We start from the raw sequence: 19,145 nt of genomic DNA, 5'->3' as shown, positions 1-19,145 counted from the left end.
ATATTGTCACAACAGAAGCAAGGTAAGTTTGTATAGTATCCTATTTATGTAGAAAAAAAAATCTTGTGTACAGTATTTTCACATATGTGTCTTTGGAAAGGTACTCTCTTTGGTAAGTGTGGCATGAGGTGAGGGAGTGTGTGAGGGTGGAGAGTGATCCTCTTTTCACTGTTTTCCCTTTTTGTACCTTTAAGTTTGTGCCATTTGCATGTATTAATCCCCCCAAATCAACGAGGCAATTCTTCAACCTTTTATTTAAAAAAAATTTCAAATACACACAAAAACAGAATAGCGTATAATGAACTCTCGCCTATCACCGAGCCAACTTGTGTCATCTAACTCTCTCTTTCCTCCCTTTCCCCCTTAAGGATATTCAGCTATTAAAAAAGAAAAAAAAAAAAAAAAAAAGAACATTCCTTAGATCGTTGCAAACCCTTAATTTCCCAAATTCTGAAAAACTGAAAATTCAGGTTGATTTTGAGAAATGTTTGCCAATTTTATTGTTTATTATTTACATTGTTTAGTGTTTATTCCTTTTGTGGAGGAGTGCCTTTTTGGATGTCCTTACTTAACCATACCTGCTGATGTCCTTGACTGGAATATTTTAAACTTTTTTTTTAAGTTTCTTTCTTTATTTTGAGAGAGAGTGAGTGTGTGTGCATGTGTGCACATGAGTGTGAACAGGGAAGGGGCAGAGAGAGAGAGAGAGGTCAGCACAGAGCCAGATGTGGGGCTCAATCCCACTAACCACGAGATCATGACCTGAGCTGAAATCAAGTATCAGACATTTAACTGACTGAGCCACCCAGACACCCCTATTACATCATTTTATGTATCATTTAACACACAAATAATTCAGAATGTAACTAATATGAAAAGATTTTTAAGATTTAATTAAATATCATTGTTACATGTAAAAAATTGAATAGTTCTTTAATGCCACCTAGTATCTACCCACCCAATCCATGTCCAAATATATCCAGTTTTTCAAAAATTTTTTTACTTTTTCTTTTTTTCTTTTTTTAAACTCCATTTGTTCAGTTCAGGATACAAATAAGGGCCACACACTGCATTTAGCTAGCATGTCTTGTTAAAAAGAAAAATCACAGGTCCAAAACGGAGTCACTTATTCATGATAGGCCATGTCGCCAAACTGAGGTTTAACACTTAATGTAATTGCTGTTTCAACTTCCTCCAGAAATGCAATCTTACCTGGTCAGTCAGGGATTTTCTGGCCAGCACCAGTGAGGTAATCTGTCGTATGGGCCAAGGTTAAGCCAACCCAAAATGTGCTACTTTGGCATACTGATTATTTTATTTTATTATTTTTACATTTATTTATTTATTTTGAGAGAGAGGGAGAGGGAGAAAGTGCTTTCAAGAGAGAGCAGGGGAGGGACAGAGAGAGAATCCCAAGCAGGCCCCAAGCTGGCAGTATAGGAGCCCAACGTGGGGCTCAAACTCACAAATTTTGAGTTCATAACCTGAGCTGAGATTAAGAGTTGGAAGCCTACTGACTGAGACACCCAGGTGCTCCATGGCATACTGATTATTTTAAGTAAAAGTTACTTAAGAAACAGCCAATGCTGAAAAAGATGTCTGATGCCCCTTTGTCTCCAGAAAACAGGATAGAAATTTCCCTTGTGAATGGCATCCTTTCTACACCAGGAGGTAATAATATATACTTATTACCAGAAATAGGGAATTTAGACCTGAGAAGGGTATATAAATAATGATGTTACTTTTTACTAATTTACTGCCCCAACACAAATTCAGTTTAAAATTCCTTATTAATACCATGTGATTTCATTCTTATGTGGAATTTAAAAAACAGATGAACATATGGGAAGGGGGAAAGAAAGGAGAGGGAAACAAACCACAAATTTATTTTTGAGAGAGAGAAAGTGGAGGAAGGGCAGAGGGAGACACAGAATCCAAAGCAGGCTCCAGGCTCTGAGCTGTCAGCACAGAGCCCAACCTGGGGCTTGAACTCACAAACCTTGAGATCATGACCTGAGCCAAAGTCTGCACTTAACCAGCTGAGCCACCCAGGCACCTCCACAAAAGAATATTAATGACAGAGAACAAACTGAGGGTGAATGGAGGGAGGGGGATGGGGGATGGGCTAAATGGGTGATGGGTACTAAGAAGGGCACTTGTAATGAGCCCTGGGTGTTGTATGTATGTAAGTGATGAATCACTGAATTCTACGCCTGAAACCAGTATTACACTGTAAGTTAACTAGCTAAAATTTAAATAAAAATAAAATTCCTTACTAATTGAAGCTCATGAACATGAATTTTCTTTGTCCTGTCAATTCCTCAAAGATTTATTGTCTCTGTGTAAAAACTACAAAAACTGCCTGCCCTACTAATTTGTTTGGTCTGAATTTTGTTATTGGGCCTTCTTGCACATGTAATTAAATCGGCTTTTTCCTCCTCTTAATCTGTTTCATGTCAATTTTATTCTTAGACTAGCTAGAAGAATCTTGAAGGGTATGGAAAATTTTTCCTTCCCAGCACTGTGACAGGGGCCCTCTCCATCCCCTAAAGGAAGTTGAGATATTTCACCTGATAAGATTTCTCACTCCACCAAGGGAAGGTGATCTTACCTGAAACAATCCTTTCTTTTCTTTTGCTAACTATCCTACCCCATTTCTGTCTATAAAACCCTTCCTTTTGTATAGCTCCTTGAAGTTCTTTTGTATTTGCTGGATGGGATGCTGCAGTATTCATAAGCAGCTTAACAAAGCCAATTAGATCTTCAATTTTGCTCAGCTGAATTTTTTTCTTATGTCTCTAATTGATAAATCAATCTGTAACAGTTCCATGCCTCTATTTTTTTTTAAGTAAGTTTTATGACCCATGTGGGGTTTGAATTCACTATCCCAAGACCAAGACTCCTGTTTTATGGACTGAGCCAGCCATGCACCTTGATGCCTCTATTCTTTAAAAACTTTTCTTGGAGATAGATCACTTGTATAGAATTCTATAGAATATGACTGTTTGCATACTTGTGGTGTTATCTCCTAGTCAATTTAAAAAACATGGGGCACCTGGCTGGCTCAGTTGATTGAGCATCATTGAGCTTTCAGCTCAGGTCATAATCTCATGGTTTGTGAGTTCAAGCCCTGCATTGGGCTTTGCACTGATGGTGTGGAGCCTGCTTGGGATTCTCTCTGTCTCTCTGCCGTGACTCTGCTTGCACTCTCTCTCTCAAAATAAATAAATAAATAAACTTAAAAACAAATAAATTTCCTGGGGCACCTAGCTGGCTCAGTTGGTAGAATGTGTGACTCTTGATCTCAGGGTTGTAAGTTTGGGCCACATGTTGGATGTAGAAATTGCTTAAAAATAAAATATTAAAACAAAACTATTTTCCTGGCATGACTCACAAGATTAGAGGTATGAATAGCTTTTACTTATGATTAGATTGATCCTCTAATGCAGCGCATCTTAAGACTCTTCAAGGATCAGGATACTTTAATATGCTTGAATGCCTTCCCTACCACTTGGAGCTGTAATATCTAGGAACGGACCACTTGCTTGTCATTTTTCTTTTCTATCTTTAGAATTCTACTTAAGGGTGGATGCCTTAAGGTCACTCTCCTGACTCCATTATCCAACTTCAGCTTCTGAGAATCCTGCATTCCATCCTGACTGGACTGTCCTTCAGTATTCCTGCTATCCTATCCTACACTAACGACATGGAACTGGAATTGTCTGTCTCTTGGACTGCAAGGAACTCTTTGAGATCTGGTTCATTCTGTGCTTGGAAGTTAGAGGAAATGCAGGGCAGTACTGTTTATGGCTTAAATAGTGGTTTATTGACTGAATTATGAGTTCTTTCACACCAGCCATCATCCCTGCTCCTCTCATTTCCACCTCTACCATATTCTCTAAGGGGATATACACCCTCATATATCCTAGTGTTAAAAAACAAGACCACCATAAAATGGAGTCACTTAAATTTAGCCCCACATCACCAAAACAAGACATAAGTATAGTTTCGGTTCACCCCCAGAAGTGGGATCTTAAAGCAGTCATTCAGGAATCATCTATCAGCACTAGTTAGGTAATTTGCCTGATAGAGCTTTGCCATCCTCTAAAGCAAAGTGACTTTGCCATAACTAATCCACTTTTTTGTCTAATTTCCTTGTTCCCAATCCCATCTGCCTATAAAAGTCTTTCATTTTGAAACTTTGTTATTTATTTATTAAAATTTTAAAATGTTTATTTATTTTTGAGAGAGAGAGCGAGCAAAGGAGGGGCAGAGAGAGAGGCAGACACAGAATCTGAAGCAGGCTCCAGGCTCTGAGCTGTCAGCACAGAGCCTGATATGAGGCTCAAACTCACAAACTGCGAGATCATGACCTGAGCCGAAGCTGGATGCTTAACTGACTGAGCCACCCAGGTGCCCCATATTTATTTATTTTTATTTATTTACTTTGAAGGAGGGAGGGAGGGGGAGAGAGAAAGAGAGAGAAAGAGAGAGAGAGAGAGAGAGAGAATCCCGAGCCAGAGATCCACATTGTCAGCATGGAGCCTGATGTGGAGCTTGAACTAATGAACCATGAAATCATGACCTGAGCCAAAATCAAGAGTTGGATGCTTAACTGAGCCACCCAGATACCCCTTTATTTTTTTAAGTAATGTCTCTGTCCAGTATGGGGCTCTAACTCACGACCCTGAGATTGAATTGTATGCTTTAACAACTGAGCCAGCCAATTGCCCAATATTTAAAAAATTTTTTATTCACGTTGTCGTATTATTTCCCAAAAGTTAGAAGACCATTTGTTTGGAATTTGTATTGTGAACCTCATATAAATGGAATCATCCCTGTCCTCTTTTGCCCCTGATTTAACGGCATCTGTGACATTCATCCAAGTTGTGTTTAACAGTACTTATTTCATGTAGTTCACTGTATGACCACACTACGGTTCATTTACATGCAGCAGCACTGTTGGACATTGGATGGATCGATTATTCTGATCAAAGCTGCTATGCACACTTCTGTACAAGCCTCTATTAGATGTATGCCCTCATTCCAATTGCTGGGTCGCACGCCGAGTGAGTATAAACTTAGCTCCAACAGACACTGTTAAATGTTTTTCAAAGTGGTCCTACCACATGGTTCAGCTTTTATAACTTGGTCTGACTCTCAGGAAGGGAGTCACACTAAGAGGCCCGACTTGCATTGGGGTGATATAAACTCCAGCTGCACGCTTGACTAAGCTAAGTGCTTTCATTTAAATGCTCAAAATACTAGCAGGCAGGAGCTCCAATTTCACGGATAAATAGACTTAGCATGGCCAAGTGCCTTGCCCACAGTTTCACTCTAGGCCACACGCTGGAACTGCCACTCCGCCCCCGAACAAATTTCTTATTCAAACCCTGAAAAACTGGGTGTTCTTGAGGGCATTAAGTTTAGCTCACAGCGCGAAGAAAGTCAGCACCGCTTAACACCTTCGCCGCGCCTCCGTTGGCAGCGCGGACTTCCGCTCAGCGGGAACAAAGGAAGCCCTCAGGCAAGCCGCAAGGGGATTCGGCCGGGTCCCACCCCTCACCTACGCACCTGCGCAGATGGAGGCCGACCGAGCTAGGCGCCCCAGGCGCGAGTGACGTAGTAACGTCCGACGGTGCGTGGTGACGCCAGGGCGTGCGCTCGGTGGCTCGTAGGGGAAGATGGCGGCTGCTCCTTTGGAGGAGAGGGATTGAGAGGGGAGGAGGGAAGAGGCTAGATGCGAGAGACCTTCCCGGCGGTGGAGACGAACTCTTCGCTCGCCATTCATTAGGAGCTTTGCTCAGCGCCGGAGGGTGAGTGCGGCGGCGGCACGGGACTGCTCGCTTGCTGCAGACGATGGCACTTTCCGCCATTTTCAAGCTCGGCCGTTGCGTGCTTTGGGGGCCTAGAGGGGCGCCTGGGGACAGGTTGGGAGAACTGGGAGCATCGTCGTCGGGAGGGCCCTTTGAGGCTGGGTCGACTTTTAGGGGAGGGAGCTGGAGGCTTGAGGTAGACCAGAAAAGGAGGGCATGGTGGAAGTAAAGCCCCTGATTGGCGACGAGAAGACGTAGGTAGGGTAGGCCACGGATAAGACGTGAAGTTTGGAGAAGGGAAGCGCGTTAAACGTAGATTTGGGGCGGGAGTGGAAGGGGCTGAGCCGAGAGTTGAATGGAGTGCGGCTTTTGGTTCAAGGGTCGCGGGAGGTTAATGGGAAACCTGTGAAACAGCAGCAGGTTTAGCCTCGATATTATCGTGTCTTGAAATTGGTGTTTGTAATAGGTATAAGTCCACAGCTTGACGGGCAAAAACCCTTCTCCTTTGGAATAGTTACATTCCTGTTTTGCTTGCTTTCGATCATGTTAGTTCCAAGTGTGCCTACAGTAACTCCCTCTTTATCTCCGGTTTTAAGTTGCTCCCTGACAACTACGTATTTAGGATTTTAGCTTTTTTTTTTTTTTTTTTTTAAAGAAATACTAATACTCTTTTGTAACCCTTGTGGTTAGTGACCCTTCCGTCGTAAGAGGAAGGTGGGTCGACAGGAATTCCGTAATTGGATCTGTTCAAATCAGATCAGAAAAGTACTTGTTACTTGTAGAAAACTTGTCAAGAATGTTTTTAAGTAATTTCTGCACAGATGACATCATCTTAACTGTTTAGGAACTTTGGAAGACATTAGAGTATGAACAAAAAAGCCGGTGTTAAAAGAAACACCTTTTGGGAGCGCTGAGTTGACTTTTAAGTACACTCTGGAGATAGAGTGTATGCAGTATTTTTGCCTGTGAACGTGATGCAATGGTAGATCTATTTAAAACAAAACTTTTAGAGACTGTTAGTTAAAAGGAAACATGTTAATTGTTCTCATGGTGGCTTTTTCTTTTCCTAATCTTAATTGGATTTGACACCCATCTTTAATCGCCATAAGATACTTTTGCAGTTTTTAATTGGTCTCCTTGCTTGGAAGATAAAATAACTGGAACGACTTTTTTTTTTTTTGGCAGAGGCTTGCAGTTACTCTTTAGCCTGTTTCATTGAACTTTACGGAAAAATTTTCTCTTTTTGTACTCGTGGTAAGAATATTGATAGAAAGTTGACCTTACATCACAATGATGTAGTTACAAATAAATTCTTATCTATGATGTTGATGGCTTAACTTACATACTTTGGTGAAAAGTACTTAAAGGTCAGATTTTGTCATCACAGATTTATCTTGATCTAAGGCTTTAATTATACTTTTGCTAACCACTTAATGTATTTTTTCAGTTCTCTTTGCTAAGTAATAAGTCCATATTTCACATTGCTTTGGGAGAAACATGTTATTTATTGCCAAATTCCAAACTGTTTCATATTTCAGAGTAGGAAAGTAAGGTTATAGCAAAGCTTTAAAACTACAACAAATCTGTTGCTTGTGTGTCAGTTAAGCATCTGATTCTTGATCTCAGGGTCGTGAGTTCAAACCCAGTGTTGGGCTTTTTGTTAAAAAATAAAAATAAAAATAAAACCCAAACTACAACAGATATATTGACAGAAATATTAGTGAAAGTCTCACTTATGAATATATATGTAATCCTTTTGAGGTTGCTTAGCAAAAAATTAGGGGTCTTAGTACTGTTTTTAGATAAAGTGGTATTATTTGTAGTCTGCAGATTAGAAATCTTTATTATCAAAGAATATTTATTTTTTTTTTTAATTTTTTTTTTCAACGTTTTTTATTTATTTTTGGGACAGAGAGAGACAGAGCATGAACGGGGGAGGGGCAGAGAGAGAGGGAGACACAGAATCGGAAACAGGCTCCAGGCTCCGAGCCATCAGCCCAGAGCCTGACGCGGGGCTCGAACTCACGGACCGCGAGATCGTGACCTGGCTGAAGTCGGACGCTTAACCGACTGCGCCACCCAGGCGCCCCTATTATCAAAGAATATTTAATTAAATACCATAAACTTACAACTTGCTTAAATACTGCAGATTTGTTCTTTTAAGATTCCAGAACATTCCAAGATTTTGTGTTGAAATTTTTGCTTGTAAGAGAGGTTATATCTGTTTTTCTTTTCTTCTTTCTTTCTTTTCTTTTCTTTTCTTTTTTTTTTTTTTTTTTTTTTTTTTTGTCGAATGGTGAAAGTTTCTCTGTTGCTGTGTAATGTGTTGTGACAAGTAGGTCTCCTGACCATAGTTTTAATGCTTCAAGATATTTTATCTTTTGTCTTTGACAGTGACATAGTTTAAAAACTTTCCTCCTTGAACACACACTGTGGCTGGTAACATTTGTGTCCCCATTGCGAAAGATTTACATTAGTGCCAGACATGGAAGCTTTTAAGTATGTTGGAAAATATTCCCCAAATTACACTTCTCCATTTCTGGTCCTTGATTGTTTTATGTAGTATTTTCTCGTGAAAATTGACTGACTTCATAATGTTTGTATTGTACCGTATATTCATAATTTGAATGCTTATAAATTCTCAGAGCTGGGTAGTATTGGAAAGGGCTTGACTTCCGGCATCAGACAGACCTAGGTTTGAATGCCAGGCTCACCACTAACTAGCTTTTTTAAAAATATTGGGTCAGGTAATGAAACTTTGAACATCAGTTTCCTTACACATGAAAGTGTTAAATAAATAAAAACACCCTACAAATGACTTAGCCAACTAAATTCAAGTAACAGAAAGAAAAATGCCAAAATTTATTGAATGCTTACTACATTATCATTTTCTTTCACCTTTGAGATAACTATTATAATAATTATTTTTTTTGAGGTATAATTGACATGTAACATGATATTAGTTTCAGGTGTACAACATAATGATTTAGTATTTATATCTATTGCAAAATGACCACCTCAATAAGTCTAGTTAACGTCTGTCACCATAGAAGGTTACACATTTTTTTTTCTTGTGATAACTTTTAGGATCTACGTATATGCACTATACTATTATTAAATATAGTCGCCATGTTGTACATTACATCCCCATGACTTATTTTATAACTGGAAGTTTGTACCTTTTCCCCTTCACCTATTTTGCCTCCCTTCCACTTTTCAGTTCTTAAAGATTAACTCAGATATCTTTATTAAAGACTTGGCAGTCTCATTCTCTTGTAAACTATTCCTTTCCCTGTGTTATTAAAGCATTTGGTACATATCTCTGTTTAATGTATTTTGATTGTGTATCTTCTCCACTACTTTGTGAGCTCTTTGAAGGCAGATCCTTCATTGCCTTACATTTTTGTATTCATAAAACCATGGCATTCTAAAAATTGTTTTATAGAAGTGAGTGAATTTTCCACAAAAACTATTCTCATGATTCTACTGGGATTCATTTCACACAGATCTGGTTTATTTCTACTCCTTGGCTTTAACTTTTTGCCTGTCTTCCTCCTCTAGACTATTCATAACCTATCCATTCCTCAAAATCCAGCTAAATCTCATCCCATTAATAAGGTCTTCAGAAACTTGTCATGTATTTATTTATTAAAAACATTTTAAATGTTTATTTGTTTTTGAGAGAGACAGAGACAGAGCATGAGTGGGGGAGGGGCACAGAGCTAGAGAGACACAGAATCCAAAGCAGGCTGCAGGCTCTGAGCTGTCAGCACAGAGCCTGACGTGGGGCTCGAACCCATGAACTGTGAAATCATGACCTGAGCTGAAGTGTGACACTTAACCCCACTCAGCTACCCAGGCTCTCCTTTTTATTTATTTATAATTCCTCTCTCCAGTTAGCCTAGGGTCTGTGTGACTGCCTTCTGTTACTTTGTGTCCTTTAGTACCTGGCACTATGCCTTACCCATTTTGAGTAGGTCCTTGGGTGGGATGATAAATGCAAAATTGTGCTTGAGGCTGAGTTTGTTATAGGCTCCTGCTCTATTCACTGTCCCACTTAGGAAGATACTTTTAAGAGCCATTTCTCCTTTTTTGGATGTGGGATATTCTGGTAACTTTCTTATCTTTTTATGTTATGAGAAATTGCAAACATCCAGAAAAGTTGAAAGAATGAATACCTATTACCTTCCATTTAGATTTACCTGTTACTAACACTTAACCATTTTGTTTTAGCTATCTAAGTCCCCTCTCAACAACCAATTGAAATTAAATTGCATATGCCATGCTATTTGTCCCCTAAACACCTCAGGATGCCTCTTTTTTTTTTTTTTTCTTTTTTTTAAAGTTTATTTATTTTGAGAGAGAGAGCATGCATGTGCATGGGGAGGGGGGGGAGTTGCAGAGCAGAGAGAGGAAGGGGTAGAGGGAGAGGGAGAGAGAGAATCCCAAGCAGGCTCAGCACTGTCAGTGCAGAACCTGACATGGGACTTGAACGCATGAACCATGAGATCATTACCTGAGCTGAGATCAAGAGTTGGATGCTTCACTAACTGAGCCATCCAGATGCCCCAGGATGCATCTTTTAAAAATAGTGTCATTCTTCTACACTTTAAACATTTTTATTTCAAGCCTGACTCCATCTAAGGCAGTACTAAAAACACGATACCATTATTGTGCCTGAGGCAATTAGCATTAAGTCTTTGGCATTGATTATTTTTTTAATTTTTATTTTTTATAGATTTAAAAAAATTTTTTAATTTATTTATTTATTTGGAGGGAGAGAGAGAGAGAGAGGGAGGGAAAGAGAGAATGAGCAGGGGAGGGTCAGAGAGAGAGAGAGGAAGAGAGAGAATCCTAAGCAGGCTCTGCACTGACAGCACAGAGCCAGATGTGGGGCTAGAACTCAGGAACTGTGAGATCATGATGTGAGCTAAAGTTGGATGTTTAACCGACTGAGTCACCCAGGCACCCCTTTAAAGATTTTATTTATTTTTTTTAATTAAAAAAAAATTTTTTTTAACGTTTATTTATTTTTGAGACAGAGAGAGACAGAGCATGAACGAGGGAGGGTCAGAGACAGAAGGAGACACAGAATCTGAAGCAGGCTCCAGGCTCTGAGCTGTCAACACAGAGCCCGACGCGGGGCTTGAACTCACGGACTGTGAGATCATGACCTGAGCCGAAGTCGGCCGCTTAACTGACTGGGTCACCCAGGCGCCCCATTTAAAGATTTTATTTTTAAGTAATCTCTACCCCCCCGTGTGGGGCCTGAGCTTACAACCCCGAGATCAAGAGTCACATGCTCCACTGACTGAGCCAGCCAGGCACCCCTTTATTGTTTTTTCTCTCTCTCTCTCTTTTTTTTTTTTTGATGTTTTTATTTTTGAGACAGAACAAGCGAGAGAGCGAGTGAGAGAACAAGAGCAGGGGAGGGGCAGAGAGAGAGGGAGATAGAAGCTCTGAAGCAGGCTCCAGGCTCTGTCAGCACAGAGCCTGATGTGGGGCTGGAACTCACCAACTGTGAGATCATGACCTGAGATGAAATTGGATGCTTAACCGATTGAGCCACCCAGAGCCCCTCTTGTTTTTTGTTTTTGTTTTTAATGTTTGTTTACTTTTGAGAGAGAGAGGGAGGGAGAGATTTAGCAGGGGAGGAGGGGCAGAGAGAGAGGGGGACAGATGATCTGAAGCAGGCTCTGTGCTGATAGAGAGCCTACTGTGGGGCTCGAACTCACGAACTGTGAGATCATGACCTGAGCTGAAGTTGGATGCTTAACCGACTGAGCCACCCAGCACCCAATCGATTTAATTTTGTAATATATCAAATATGTACATGGTTTACAATTTAAGACTATACTGAAAGAATTACTTCAGTCTTGGTTCTGTCTCTAGTCTCTCCACTACAATTCTCACTCACCCAATGTATGTATGTGTGTATTCTTATTTTTCTTTTCTGTAAAAACTTGTGACCTTTTTTAAATTGTGATGAAAAAATTTACCATCTTAACCATTTTTAAGCATACAGTTTAGTAGCATTAAGTATATTCACATTGTTGTGCCACAGATCTGAGAGCTTTCTTCATCTTATAAAACTGGAACTCTGTACCCACGAAACAACTCCCCATTTCCGCCTCCTCCAGCCTGTGGCTATTCTACTTTGCGTTTCTAGGAGTTTGACTATTTTAGATACCTCATATGGTTGAAATCATGCATTATTTTTGTGGCTGGCTTATTGCACTTAACCATAATGTCCACAAGGCTCATCCATGTTGTAGAATGTGGCAAGATTTCCTTCCTTTTTTACAGCTTAACAATATTCCATTGTATGTATATACCACATTATATTTATCCATTCATCCATGGCTCATTGACTTTTTGGTTATTGTGAATACTGCTGCTGTGAGCATGGGGGTGTCCAAATATCTCTTCATGATCCTGTTTTCAATTCTTTTTAAATTTTTTTTTGTTTTAACGTTTATTTATTTTTGAGACAGAGAGAGACAGAGCATGAACGGGGGAGGGTAAGAGAAAGGGAGACACAGAATCTGAAACAGGCTCTAGGCTCTGAGCCGTCAGCACAGAGCCCAACATGGGGCTCGAACTCACGGACCACGAAATCATGACCTGAGCTGAAGTCGGCCGCTTAACCAACTGAGCCACCCAGGCGCCCCTCAATTCTTATGAATATATGCCCAGAAGTGGGATTGCTGGATCATATGGTAGTCTATTTTTCATTAAAAAAATTTTTTTTAAACGTTTATTTATTTTTGAGAGACAGAGCATGAGCTGGAGAGGGGCAGAGATAGACACAGAATCGGAAACAGGCTCCAGGCTCTGAGCTGTCATTGCAGAGCCTGACGCGGGGCTCAGACCCATGAACTGTGAGATCATGACCTGAGCTGAAGTCAGATGCTTAACTGACTGAGCCACCCAGGCACCCCTATTTTTCATTTTTTGAGCAGCTTCCATCCCGTTTTCCATAGCGATCATACCATTTTATATTTTATATTCCTGCTAATAGTACAAAAGGGTTCCAATTTCTCCACATCCCCATCAACAGTGTTTCTTTGATAGTAGCCATTCTGTTAGGTGTGAGGTGATATTTCATTGTGGTTTTAATTTGCATTTCTCTCATGATTAGTGATGTTGAGCATCTTTTCATATGCTTGTTGGCAATTTGTATATCAGCTTTGGAGAAATGTCTATTCAAATCCTTTGCCCCAATTTTAATTGGATTATTTGATTTTTTGTTGTTGAGTTGTAGGAGTTCTTTACCTCTTCTGGATACTAACCCCTTATCAGGCATGTGATTTGCGGGTATTTTCTCCCATTCTGTAGGTTGCCTTTTCTCTCTTAATTGTGTTCTTTGCTGTGCAAAAGTTGGAAAGTTTGATGTTTCCCATTTCTGTGTGTGATCCTTGTTCTTTTTCCACCTAACAATATATTCAAGAAATCATTCCATATCAATTCAGAGCTCCCCCCTTCCCCCACACCCACCCCATGATAATGTGATTTATAATAAGAAATACATATTTGATCTTTGTCCAGTTTTTGGCACAGAGCTCCTAAAACTCTTGGAATTTCCTAGGTGATTAGAGTGATGTGTGTCTTGACATTCAAAACAAACCTCTTTGAACCATACTGTATTTATGTTAAGGAGCTGACTTTTGGAAAGCTGTGGGATAGGGGCTGGTTGCCAGGGAAACCAACCAAGTGATTAGATGGTTGGATTTTCAGTCTCACCTTCTCAACCTCAGAGAGAGAGGTTGGAGGTAGGATCAGTTGCCAGTGGCCAGTGATTTAGTGAACCATGCCTAGGTAAAGAAGCCTCCATAAAAGGCCAAAAGGATGAGGTTCAGAAAGCTTCCAATTTGGTGATTGTGTAGAGATTTGGGTAGCTTGGTGGGTCAGCGGATGTGGATGCTCTAACCCTTTTCCCACATACCTTGCCCTGTATGTCTCTTCCATCTGACTAACCAGTAATCTAGTAAGTAAAATGTTTGGGTTGTTATCACTTTCAAGTTATTACGAAAAATAGTGAATAATGTTATGAATAATAGTTATGAATAATAGCATACAAGTTTTTGTGTAGACATAATGCTTTCGGTTCTCTTGGCATTATACCTAGGAATGGAATTGCTGGTTGTTATGGTAATTCTGTATTTGTGATTTAAGGAGATTCCAAATCTGTTTTCTCAAAAGACTGTACTATTTCATATTCTTACCAGCAGTATATGAGGGTTAGAATTTCTCCATATCCTCACCACCACGTGTTATTTGCCTTCTTTTAGATTATAGCTACCCTAATGGATGTGCAGTGTTATCTCATTGCTTTGATTTGCATTTTCCTAATGACTAATAATGGTGAACATCTTTTCATGTGCTTATTGGCCATTTATATATCTTCTTTAGAGAAGTCTCTTTTCAGATACTTTGCCCATTTAAAATATTAGGTTATTTGTTTTTTATTATTACTGAATATATTGTAAATGCTGCAAGTCCCTTATCAGATACATGATTTGCAGAAATTTTCTCTCATTATATGGATTGTCTTTTCACTTTCTTGATGGTATTATTGAAGCACAAAAGTAATTTTGATGATGTCCAATTTATTTTTTCTTCTGTTGATTGTGCTTTTGGTATTATATCTTAAGAAGGCTTTGTCTCATAGTCATGAATATATTATATATTTGCTGTATTTGATGCAGTTAGCAATTGGTCAAACATTGGATTTACCCAACCAAGAATGTGTGTTGTCCATAGGGTAAATATGAGTAGGATTTTGACTTTTTGGTTAGAAACTTGTAAGGCTTTACTTTGTGGTTAGAAATCTTTAAGCTTTAGTTTTGGCTCTAATAAAAGCAGTTTTACATAACTGTACTTAACCTTTATTTTATAAAGGGTAAGGAAGGATATATATTTCATTGGTGAAATTTATTTATTTTTATTTTCTTAAAGCTTTTAAGTAATCTCTACCCCCAACATGGGCTCAAACTCAACCCTGAGATTAAGTGTTGCATGCTCTACTGACTGAGCCAGCCAGGTGCTCCATTAGTGAAATTTTTTTAACTTCATTTTTATTAAAAAAATTTTTTTAAGTTTATTCGGAAAGAGAGATTGTGTGTGCACATGCGAGCAGGAGAAGGGGCAGCGAGAGAGGAGAGAGAATTCTAAGCAGGCTCTGCACTGGCAGCGTGAGCCCAACACAGGGCTTAAACTCAAAAATCATGAGATCATAACCTGAGCCAAAATCAAGAGTTGGACGCTCAACACTCTGAGCCACCCAGGTGCCCGTAATTTCACTTTTAATATTTGATTAACTCTCAGTTTACTGTGTCCTTAATAACCACTATATTTTTGAGGTCCAGACTGGGTTGGAGGGAAATACAAATTGAGATAGTGTGTGTCATAGGGTAATTAAAGACACCGTAAATGCCAAATACTGAGGAACTTGTTAGGCTTTTAGGCCAATATGGGTAAGAACTAGAAACCGAGAACTGGTCCAAAATCAAGAAACATTCAAAGCCTTGAGCATGTCAGTTTATCTTGCTGTTGACAAATTTGAAATATTCAGGACCATCTCTTTAGGAATTGTTGCTTTGGGAATGATTTTGGGTATTCTGTTAAGTGCTTTTACCTTCAGTTTAGTTGTTAAGCTAGATTAAAAATGAGCTGAACGAAATTTAGGAAAATTCTTACCTATTCCCTGTGTAATCTTGAAATTATAGAATTGTTTTATTTTTGAAGGTCATCAAATCTAGACTTTTTAATTTGAAGATAAAGAAACAGGATTGAAGAGATTAAATTTGTTTGTAGTCACACGGTGGCAGAATTCAGGTCACCTGAATACCAGTTTAGTGTTCTTCTTTCCACCTTTACAAAAAACCCAGAGCATTTCATAGTATAACTTGGAAGGGCTGTTTGGTTCATTGTCTCTGGGAGAGAGCTAAAATGACAAGTTACATACCTAAAAGAGTCTAAAATAGGAAAATCTTCCATCAGGATTTAAGTGGTCACATTGTTTGTGGTCCTTAAGTTGTCACAAATAGCTTTGTTCAGAATTGGTTACTGGTGAGAACTTTGGTGTATTTTTATTTTAGTAATGTGATGATTTTCAGTCTTTAAATCTGCATTTGGGAGAATATTTCTTAGTAGATTTTATACACACAGAAACACACACAGCCACCCACCCTCACATCCCAAATGTAGCCCCGTGCCTCCCTATGTTTCGTATACTCAAATTGTAGTTGGTATTATTAATAAGAGTCTTTTTCATCCACATTTTCTCTCTCTTTTTAAGTTTATTTTGAGAGAGAGAGCTGGGGAGGCACAGAGAGAGAGGGAGGGCAGGAGGGAGACAGAATCCCAAGCAGGCTCCACACCCCCAGTGCAGAGCCTGATGTGGGGGGGCTCAGACTCATGAACTGTGAGATCATGACCTGAGCCAAAATCAAGAGTTGGACGCTCAACCGACTGAGCCACCTGAGCCACCCAGGCCCCCTTCACCTACATTTTCTACCCCAGTGCTCATTTCCAGTTATATTTTTTATGTCGCTTTTGTGCCCAGAGTAGACATTTCCAGTTTTGTGTCTGGCCGTGTTCATAACACTAACACTACAGTTGGTAGCATTACTTTTATAAGTTATTTCATTTTTGTGTATTTATTCATTCATTTATGTGCTATATACATGTGTTAAGAAACAGTGAAAAGTACAAGAGGATGTGCAGTGATCTGTCTTCTTGCAACTATCTTCTTTCTTCTATGCAGTAGCTGTCTTTATCAGTTTGTTGTGAAATCTTCCAAAGTAATGTGAGGTATATGTAGCAAATTTATGCACTATAGATGTGTATGTGTTCCTTTTTCTGTTGCTTTTCACACACACAGTAACATTCTATATATTGGTTTGTACTTCCTTTTTTTCACTTAACAGTTTATCTTGGAGATCCTAAATAGAATTACCTCCTTTATGGTAGTTTTCGTAATATGCACTGTATGTATATTTCATGGTTTACTTTGACTAGTCCTCTGTTTAACAGACATAGTTGGTTTCCAGTCTTTGTTATTGCAAAAAGTGCTCTGCCTGTGTAGGGGTGAATTCATGGACATGGGATTGCTTGGTCAAAGTATGTACCCCATTAGTGTCTGAGTATAGTTGTTTCTCTCACATCAACACATGTATTATGGATTTTGCTTTTTTTTTTTAATTTTTAATGTTTGTTTTGAGAGAGAGAGAGAGAATGAGAATGAGCGGGGGAGGGGCAGAGAGAGGGAGACATAGAATCTGAAGAAGGCTCCAGGCTCTGAGCTGTCAGCACAGAGCCCGACGCGGGGCTCGAACTCATGGAGCATGAGATCATGACCTGAGCTGAAGTTGGTCGCTTAACCAACTGAGCCACCCAGGTGCCCTGGTATTTTGCTTTTATTTTTAAATAAAGATTTTACTTGAAGTAATCTCTACACCTAATGTGGGGCTTGAATTCACAACCTTGAGATCAAGAGTCACATGTTCTACCTGCTGAACCAGCAGGCACCCCTGATTTTTGCTTTTTTGAGTGATGTTGCTTTTCAGTAAGTGATGAAGAGTCATTCTTCAGCATGAGTATTGAAGGGAATTTAAAATCACCAATTTGGGAGCTCCTGGGTGGCTCGGTTGGTTGAGCATCTGGCTCTTGGTTTCAGCTCAGGTCATGATCTCATAGTTCTTGAGTTCAAACCCACAGATAGATCCCTTGACAGCACAGAGCCTGCTTGGGATTCTCTCTCCCCCACTCTGTCTGCCCCTCCTCTGGCAAAATAAAATCAAATCACTAATTTGCCCCTTTTTGATCATTTCTGGGATATATTTTTGCATAGTAAAATGTTATGCAGCTCATTGAATACATTATTTAAAGTAGATCTCAAGGGCAGTCCATTAGAATCTTGTTTTGTATAGGTAAAAACCATAGATTTTTTTTTTTAACGTTTATTTATTTTTGAGACAGAGAGAGACAGAGCATGAACGGGGGAGGGTCAGAGAGAGGGAGACACAGAATCTGAAACAGGCTCCAGGCTCTGAGCTGTCAGCACAGAGCCCGACATGGGGCTCGAGCTCGAGGACCGCGAGATCATGACCTGAGCCGAAGTCGGACGCTTAACTGACTGAGCCACCCAGGCGCCCCAAAACCATAGATTTAAAAAAAATTTGTGAAGACTAAAAAATTTAGTGAGAGATTTTGGTAAAAAGATATGTACATCTTCCTTGATTATTATAATTGAGTAAATTCTTTTCTTGTCTCTTATTCCTCCTTTAAAATTGCATAGGATAATTTATCTTTCTAAAATTCAAATTTTATCATTCACATTTCTTGGATGACTCATCATTGTCCACAATAGTAGTTTTATACTTTTTTTTTTTTTAATATTTTTTTTTTTTAACGTTTATTTATTTTTGAGACAGAGAGAGACAGAGCATGAATGGGGGAGGGTCAGAGAGAGGGAGACACAGAATCTGAAACAGGCTCCAGGCTCTGAGCTGTCAGCACAGAGCCTGACGCGGGGCTCGAACTCACGGACCGTGAGATCATGACCTGAGCCGAAGTCGGACACTTAACCGACTGAGCCACCCAGGTGCCCCTATACTTTTTTGAACCCCGTGAGGTGTCTGATGAAAGTTGTTTACTCTTTTCCCAGACAAATATGTAAATATTCATATTAGAATTCTTGCAGCTGTGAGGTGAGGGGGTCACTGAACTCCTTTTGCGCATTTATGTATCCATAGACCCCAGTTAAGGCTTCCTGCATTATTTGATAGATTTAGCATGTCTTTAGCATGTGTAGGTTGACATAACAGGAATTTCAGAATTCAGCTCCAATATATGAACTTCCTCTGCTGCTCACTCTTAACACCTACCCTGTCCATGAACCACTTTTAAAAACTTAAGTGCACCTAAAACCAATCCAGTGTTATATGTCAATTTTGTCTCCATTAGAACAGAGTCCTTTTATTCTTTTTGCTATTTCACTCTGCCTGTTGTCCAGTTGGTATATTCCTTTTTTTAATCACTGCATAATTTTTAAAATTTTTATTAAGAGAGAGCATGATTTGGAGAGAGGAGCGGAGGGAGAGAGAGAGAGAATCTTTTTTTAAAAAATTTTTTTAACGTTTATTCATTTTTTGAGAGAGACAGAGAGAGAGACAGAGCGCAAGTGGGGGAGAGGCTGAGCTGTCAGCACAGAGCCTGATGCGGGGCTCGAACCCATGAACCTCGAGATCGTGACCTGAACCAAAGTTGACTGCTTAACCGACTGTGCCACCCAGGTGCCCTGAGAGAGGAGAGAGCGAAAGCAAG

General features: G+C 39.6%; 1 protein-coding gene across 8 annotated transcripts in view; it reads left to right on the top strand.

Moving 5' to 3' along the window:
• Positions 1-5,676: 5,676 nt before the first annotated feature.
• Positions 5,677-19,145, top strand: part of WDR33 (WD repeat domain 33) — a 105,303-nt gene continuing 91,834 nt past the window's right edge. For all 8 annotated transcript variants that reach the window (XM_058715642.1, XM_058715640.1, XM_058715643.1 and 5 more), the window contains exon 1: positions 5,677-5,816. The gene's annotated coding sequence lies outside the window, so the exon portion shown is untranslated. The remainder of the gene's footprint in view (positions 5,817-19,145) is intronic.

The sequence above is a fragment of the Neofelis nebulosa genome, chromosome 2 (assembly GCF_028018385.1).
Source record: "Neofelis nebulosa isolate mNeoNeb1 chromosome 2, mNeoNeb1.pri, whole genome shotgun sequence".
NCBI classification, from domain to species: Eukaryota; Metazoa; Chordata; class Mammalia; order Carnivora; family Felidae; genus Neofelis; species Neofelis nebulosa.
Note: the sequence above shows the minus strand (reverse complement) of the source record. Positions and strands in the feature narration are given on the sequence as shown.